Below are 8,498 nucleotides of genomic sequence, written 5' to 3'. Positions count from 1 at the left end.
TTCAAAAGCATCAGTTCTTCAGCGCTCAGGCTTCTTCACAGTCCATCTCACATCCACCTTTGCTATGTCATCTAACCTAACAATCTCTCCATTGTAAGACCAGATGCTTGTTTGGCAACCAACCACATCCCTCTTTCATAGTATTTAATTGTAATAAGAGTTATCATCGACTGATCCATCTTCTACACAAAATGTAATTTGATCCTGATAATTCCTCAAAGGTAGGTACTGTGAGCAGTGCCATCTTCCTCAGATGAGGACACCGAGGCTCACAGAATTGAAGGAATTTGCCCAATATCATCCAGCTAGCGGAACAGAGCTGAAGCCAAATACAAGACTGTTCAACCGCAGGATCTGTTTGTTATGCTGCTTCTTGCTATACTTGAAGATGCTGCTCTTCCTTTTTGCTAAATTTCTCTGGCATCCCAAATCCTACAGAGTGGTGTTTCATCACCACTGGTGCTCATACCATAAACATGATAATGCCTCAGGCATAAACTCACTTGGTTACCAATCACCCACTCAGTGCCTTGCCACATTTTTGTCTTGGCATCATTTAACTTTCATGCCCTATCAGGTCTCCCCAGAGTAAGCACAACCTGTTGATGGCAGTGCCCAAGTCTGACAGCTTTAGCCCCCAAAGCCTAAAGAAACATCTTTCACCTGGTAAAAACATAGGTAAAATTAAGTTCCATATATTTGGTTGTTCCATATTCAAATATATGACATACAAAAAATGACTAAAAGATTATCACCAAATGTGAATGGTAAGTTTAGAACAGCCTGACTTGGCTATGGTAAAAAACAATTTTTCAATGGGGAGTCCAGGAGCTACTTCAAGAAAGAAACACGTTTAATAACCTTAGTACTGTTTTATTTTTTTTAAGCCAGAATCATGAGTTATTTTTTAAAGCACCATCAAACATAAAAATAAATAGATAGGAATTTTAAACCCCCAAATTAGAATGAAAATGACAGGGCAAGAGACTAGGGTCAATAGTTATCTTCCTGAGCAGACTTCCAGAGCAAGATATAAAAAAAGCCCAGAATACAAACTCCTGTGAACAAAGAAATGAATGTAGCCTTAAATGTGAGTTCCAAATCATCAGTCACAATGGAAGATGCACCAAATCACAGACCCTGTTTTTTGGTCAAGTTACTTCTTATTTACTATGTGTACCAGGATGAGCAGCAGAAATATTCTTTACTAAATGGTAGTTTAACAATTCATCCTGCAAATGCAGGGTGGCCAGTTGATAGGCAGTCATCATCTTTTTGGTTTGAGTTGATGTAGAAAGGGACCATCAGACAGCAGATGGTAGGACTTCGCCCCAGATGCCTACTCTCTCACCTGTGTCCCACTTTGCCTTGTTCTATCTGTCTCTGCTAGTTACAAAACCAGACCAACTGTTTCCACACGTTTCCAGCATAAGCATTTAAACACCTGGGCAATTCTACAGTCCAAGACACACCCACTTCCTTCTGGTTGTCCACACACACACATTCCTTTCACTGGGATTAACATAAAATTGCATTTAGAGATGAAGAGAAAAGTATTTCCATATGCAAATTGAAAAATCCATTTCCGACTGGAATATCTGACTTACTCTGCAGTCAGTCCAGTAGAGCAGGTCAAAGATGCCCTCTTGGTTGATGAACTTCAGAAGTGACTACATCCAACACCTGCTGCCTACATAGCACAGGCCCAGGAGAGAAGGATGACATAGAAATGTGATCAGAGCCATGGCTGAAGGGGAGGAGGCTGGTGAAAACATCTTAGTTTCGGTAAAAGTGAAGCTGACTTTAGGGATCTTTTACAAAGTACTAAGACAAAAAATTGGCATCTGAAGGACACTTGAAGTAATTGAATGAGCTCACTTCAGGCAAGTCTTCTGCCTCAAGGGAACATCATAGCTAGGATAGACACCTCTCCATCACTTTCCATAAAATACAGCACTTCACAGTAACTTGGCAACTTTCATCCCCAGAGAAGTTTATAATCCAGGAACACATTCAGTTATATTTGACATATAGATTATGTTCAAACACAGGACTGTCTGGTTACAGAATGCAAATTCCTAACCACTAAACATTCTGCCCTTTTTGTATATTTCATTCATCCCTTTTTCGATGACAGTTTCCAATTAGGAAAGCAATACAAGTTCATTTTAGACATACTGGAATATTTAGGAAATTTTAAAAAAGAGAAAAATAACCTACTATTGTACCACTCCGATATACACTGTTAAATTTTTGTCTATAGAGTTTCAGCGACTTCCCTGGTGATCCAGTGCTTAAGACTTTGCTTTCTAATGCCAGGGGTGTGGGTTCCATCCCGGGTTGGGAAGCTAAGATCCCACGTGCTTAGTAGACAAAAAGCCAAAACATAAAACAGAAGCAATATTGTAACAAATTAAATAAAGACTTTAAAAATGATCCACATAAAAACATCTTAAAAAACAAAAAACTTCCAATATTTTTTTCTGCAAGAGCACACTTCTGAGAGGGTAGGTGGGAATTACTGCCAATGCCTTTAAACTGCAGTTGTTCCTTCAAAAGCAGCTGACCAATTTGGGGAAGAAGGCTTGGTCCTCATGAGCCACAAAACTGCCATGTTGCTTCACTCTGTTGGCACTACTAACCAGTCAGGCGCACCTAAAAGGCACATCCTCGGGGCCCTGCCATTTCCATCTGGTTGGAGTATTCACTCCTATGGGATCCTGATCCTCTAGCAGTTCAGGGGCAAACCTAACTTGGCTAACACTTTCATTGCAAAGACAGGTGGAGGCTGCTGGACACAAAACAGACTATCACAAAGAAAGAGCAATTTGCAGAAGAATATGTATAGTATGATTCCATTCTGATAGATAGATATAAATACATAGAAAAGGGCTAAGAGTAGTCTCTGGTGGAATACACATCGACATATTGGCACTGGTGACCTATGGGAGCCACATGAATCAGCACCTCAATTTTTTATTCTATCTTTATTTGCATGGTTTGAAGTCTTTACAATAGCATGCATACATGTATTGATTGGGTAATTTTTTTACTATTTCAATTTTATAGAGTACACAGCTTCCCCTTTATTTGAAACTTGTATTAGAAATTCAGAGCATTCTTTTAAAAAAAAAGTTTGTGGTCAAAAAGTCTTCAATTTTTTTCCGTTTCTTGGGGAATCCTCTCTGTCTTACAGGTCAGCATGCCTGCTGTCTGTCAGCAGAACTGCCTTTCCCAGAGGAAAAGCCACAGGGAGATGGCGAGCTCTGGTTCAGTTTGCCTGGGGTCAGGCTCGGCCTGCATGGTGAAGTGGGACAGGGTGAAAAACCTCTTCTTTGAAATCAGGACATAGGCTGACATCACCAGAGTCCTGGCCGGCCTTGTGGGGTGACCAGAGATGAGTAAGGAGTGGATGTTATCTCCAGGAGGTAGAGCACCGGGGCTGCGTAGCATGCATCAAAGTGTGGGCAACATTCCCCACATCAGTAACACCTGCAAACTTGTTAAAAAGGAAATTCCCGAGCCCCACTCCAGATCTCAGGAGTCACAAGCTCTGAGGCTTGGGCCCCAAAACCTGAATTTTTTTCTTATCTGTCCATAAAGTATGAGAACTACTGTCCTAAGTGGGTGAAGCAGCTTCGTCAAAATAGGTAGTCAGTCCTCTGGGCAGAGGTCAGACAAGTACAGGTTCTTCTTTCTCATCTTGGCTACCTGAATGGTCAGAGCCAAATTAATGGCCCAACTATAGTCATGTGGTTTCATGGCATGAAGACAATGAGGAGCCCTCTTCTTGGTTCCTCACATTAATTCCCCGACTTCTTTCATTCCTCTTGCCATCTTCAATGTCCTCATTTGAGCTAACAAGAGTCTTCCTGGGATAAGCAGGACAAAATGAATAAATGAGTAAAAGCAGCCATTTATTACGCACTTAGCCGGATACTGTACTAAATGCATTACATCATATCTCATTTAATCTTCACAACAAACCTAAGACCAGGTACTATTACTAGTCCCATTTTATAGATGTGTGAACTGAGGCTTAGAGATGTTAATACTTTGCAGAGCAGGTGCTGGAATCCAGATCTCTACTTTCAGAGCCTATGTTCTTAAACACACAGTATTTGCCCTTGGCATAGGTGAACAGTAGTGGCCCCACACTTTCCATATAAGACTTGCCCTGAGGCTGCAATCTGAGTGGAAAAGGGGGTGGTGATGGGAAAGGCTTACCTTGAAGCTTTTATTTTTTGCATAACAATCACACTATTTTTACTTAGATTTTATGCTTCAGATCAATTTTTTAAAATTTTGAAGAAGATTTTATGAACATTTTTCAATGTTTTGTCTTATTTTATGTATCTATATATTATCAAAGGGTCACAAAAGGTCTCATCTGTTTTGGTGCAGCCATTGTAAGTGATTTAGTAAAAGTCATGTCAAATTCATTTTCAATTTTCTGTTCAGTAGCCACTGATGACTTGCAAGGGGAAATGAATGTCTTTTTACAGGAAGGACTCCTCGACCTGGTACATATTTTAATATATGTGTATATTATATTAAAACAACAAAAAAGTCAAACTGTGAAAAGGCCCCATCACTGCCTAGCTATACGCCTCAAGGGATGCCCACTGTAAAAAGCGCATGCATACACGCGCGCGCGCGCGCGCACACACACACACACAAACACACACACATACACACACTATTATATCACCAACATACAACACAACCTACTTTGTTCATATAACCATATATCTCAAACATACGACGTTTTGCTTTGTTGTTTAACCTGAGAACTCCATTCACCTTCAAGCCTGGAGGGCAGAGGAGCCCGGAGATGCCCCTCTGAGCTGGAGGTACCGTCTCCGCCCAAGTCAGAGCACAAGGCTGGATAACCAGTGGGACTGCCTGCTAAGCGCCCCCGCCCTCCCGCGGCCGGGACAGCGGCGGGAGGGAGGAAGTGCGGCTGGGAAGCTCCACCGCTCTCGCCTGGGTTCCCCGTTTTCCCTGACTGAGACTGCGAGGAAACTTAGTGCGGAAATCTGCACCCACCTTAAACCCGGCCAGCCCCAGGAACTTCCCTCGCGGCCGGGACTTGAGGCTTGGATGGAGAAGTCACTACAGCGTGCGCGGACCCGGGGCGCCTCGCGGGAACCGTTTCGCAGCAGCGCCCTCTGTCGGCGGTGTACGTATTTGAGCACGGCCTGCACTTGGTCGCTGTAGTACTTGGTGTAGGTGTTTTTAATATTTCTGTTCGTGTGCAGATGGAAGTCGGGGTGTCTAAAACCGATGTATACCGTTGCACCTCTCTTAGTTAAACTCTGCTGGAAGTCTCCAGATAGTTCTGCTACCTCTGTGCATTTGTGTAGAGCTCCTAGGGTCATAGATTTGTGTGAAAATGAGTGTGAAGTCTGGGTGCCCAAAGGAGTGTACCTTGAGTGTGGCATTGGCTGTATACATGCCTGTGGATATTTCACTTTCTGCTCACATCCGTCTATCAGTAAGTACCTATGAGCGTAGACAGTATTCCTACATATTTTGAGTGTTATTAGTAATATACATGTTTATCATCTTCCCAGGGCTGTGTCTTTATGAATGTGCACAGTGTGTTGGAGGGTGGGGAGGGACACAATGGTAGTAAGAGTACGTTTCTGAAATCCACACGTTAAAGGCGTAATATGGGGAAGGGCGGTCAGGACAGACTAAACCTTTGCCCTCATCTCATCCTCCTTGACTTCAGGAGGACTGTAGATTTTGCTTTCCAACCTGAAGCGACTTAGCAGCAGCAGCATACAATTGCTGGATCCTGACCTGAACTCATCCTCCTGCTCGACGTCTCCTTGTTCTTCCTTCTTCTCTTGTCTGCGGAGTCCAGGGAGGTTGCCTCTTACTGTCTCTAATCTCTTCGGCCATGATGTCAACTCAAAGAAGTGAGCATCCCATCTCCTTCCTTTTTCTCCACCCGAAAGTTATTTCCTCTTAGTTCACTACCTGAGATTTTGATGCCTGTGTTCCCTCTGCGTTATTGATACACATAGAGAAAAAAAGGAACTACTTGAAATTCCCCAGAAGGTTGTGAGAGTTGTTTTCAGTGTTGCAATTTGGAACAAGTCAGTTTCTAGTTTAAGTTTCCATCAGAAAGCTTGTTAGGAGTAGGGTATATAAGCTCCAATCGTAGCAACAGCAGCATCAGAAGAAGAAACAACTGTTTCAGACCCAGCGAACTCTGCAGCCGGAGCAGAAGCAAGGTAAGCATTTCCCTGCCCCTGCCGCCCCTTCCACGGGCCCACAGGCTGTTCAGGGGTATAAAGTATTCATTTAAAAAGTCAACTAATAATAATTATTTACTAAGGTTTATGAAGAAATGCCTATGTTTTAGAAACGTTTGTCTTGTTTTAAAGTAGTATGTGTATAAAAATGTTTTCTTCAATATTAACATTCATCAGTTAAAGGATTGTATAGAATTAAAGTGAGTGGTGCTTACCTTGTTATTGTAAACGTACTAAAAAGCCTTTCATTCAATAAGTAATAATAAATTCAATAAATAATTGAATTCATGCTTATACCTCATAACTGTATATTGTTAGCATAGTTAGTCCTATATTTGTGGTGGGCTTGTGACAATCAACTAGATTAATAGCTGGGTTATCTAGATCTTTTGGATTAACTAATCACTTAAACAATGGAAAGCAATTCCAATGTTTAAAATTACTTTGTGAAGTTTTTAAATCTGTAAGAAGAGGGAAAAATGATCATCTTTACTATACTGGCATCTGACAGTTGCCCAGGTTAATCATGCACAATAATTTTCAGGTTAAAAAAATAATCATTAGCTTAAAATATCATTTTTAAACAGAGATTACTAAACCTGAGCTGATGGCCCATTTTGTTTTCAAATGAGGAATTTCAAGGTATTAGAAAGAATTTGGGCAGCCTCTTAGACTTCATTTTATTGGGGTCTGAAATGTTATGGTTTCTGTCCATTCATTCATTCTTCTAATAATGAAATCCCTCTAAGATAGATTCTCTCTACTAGACTCTGGGGACAAAGTATAGAATAAGACAGATGTGGGGAAGACAAACATGAAAGAAGTAGCAATCTGATTGCAGTTGTCTTAAGTAAGTGCTGTCAAAGGAGGAATGGAGCTGAGAGTAAACAGCCGGGAGTCCTGCCTTCATCAGGACACCGGGCTGAATACTTTATGTGAATTATTTCATTAGCATTTTATCACAACAGGGTGACCATTTTACAGATTAGGAGTGTGAGGCTCAAAGAGAGTAAGTGACTTGACCAGAGTCATACACCTAACAAGGGGCAGAGCTGGGATGCCAACATAGAGCTGCCTATCTCTAGAACTAGGACCATTTGCATTTGCTACACATGCCTTCTGTGACTATGTCTTTTTATCTTTAAATGATAATTCTCTTTTCTGATTAAAAAGTAATGAACAAAATAAAACTTTAAAGAGAGACGCTCAGCCAAATGTCACTGGCATGCCCATGTTAACACCAGAGTTAGGGAGCCTTAACACACTACAGTATCTGGGGATCTTACATCCCTCATATAAAGGTTTCAAGAGTTTAGAAAACCTGTGAAATTGCATTTTCAAACATTTAATCCTTAAAACTCTCAAATTGAGCGTGCTGAGAAAATGTGGTCTGTGGGATACAGCCCAACAACCCTTTGAGATGGGTATTACCTCCATTTTACAGCTGAGGAAAATGAGGCTTAGAGAGTAATTTGGCCCATATCATATGACTAGTGAGTGGTAGAACCAGAAGTTAAGCCCATGGTATCAGGTGATAGAGAGAACAGCAGGGTAACTGCAGGCAGCCTCTTTGTGGTTTCCCCTGGGTTTGATTAAGAGAGTAGCCCAGCACCATCTCCACCTTCTGCCACTGTCTTGTGGTTTAAAACGTAGATGATACAAAAATGGGAGTTGCTTCTTAGAACCATCACCAAGGCTCTCTTGACCGTGAAGTATGGTTCACCTGATATTCTCAGATGCATCTGAGGCCCAGAGAGGAAGTGCTGGGCACCTAGCTAAAGGGAAAACCCCAGTGTTAAGAGAGCATAAAGGACTCACCAGAAGGTACCAGGAATCTCTGTTTTTTCATTCCCAGAGTGCTGACATCTGGGTTTTATAAGCCTGTATAATTGCAGCGCCTCTATGGGCATTTCCCTATAGCCAGGCATGACTTTTATTTCATTTTTATTTTATTGTATTATTGGAGTATAGTTGCTTTACACTGCTGTGTCAGTTTCTGCTGTACAGCAAAGCGAATCAGCCATATGTATACATATATCCCCTCTTTTTTGGATTTCCTTCCCATTTAGGTCACTACAGAGCACAAGCAGAGTTCCCTGTGCTATACAGTAGGTTCTCATTAGTTACCTGTTTTATACACAGTAGTATACATATACAGGCAGGACTTTTTAATTTATCCATCATGGACAAGAGAGAAATTAAACTCCTTATTTCTTCCTCTGGGTACAAGCT

The sequence above is a fragment of the Capricornis sumatraensis genome, chromosome 9 (assembly GCF_032405125.1).
Source record: "Capricornis sumatraensis isolate serow.1 chromosome 9, serow.2, whole genome shotgun sequence".
NCBI lineage: Eukaryota > Metazoa > Chordata > Mammalia > Artiodactyla > Bovidae > Capricornis > Capricornis sumatraensis.
This window is presented reverse-complemented; position numbering follows the sequence as displayed.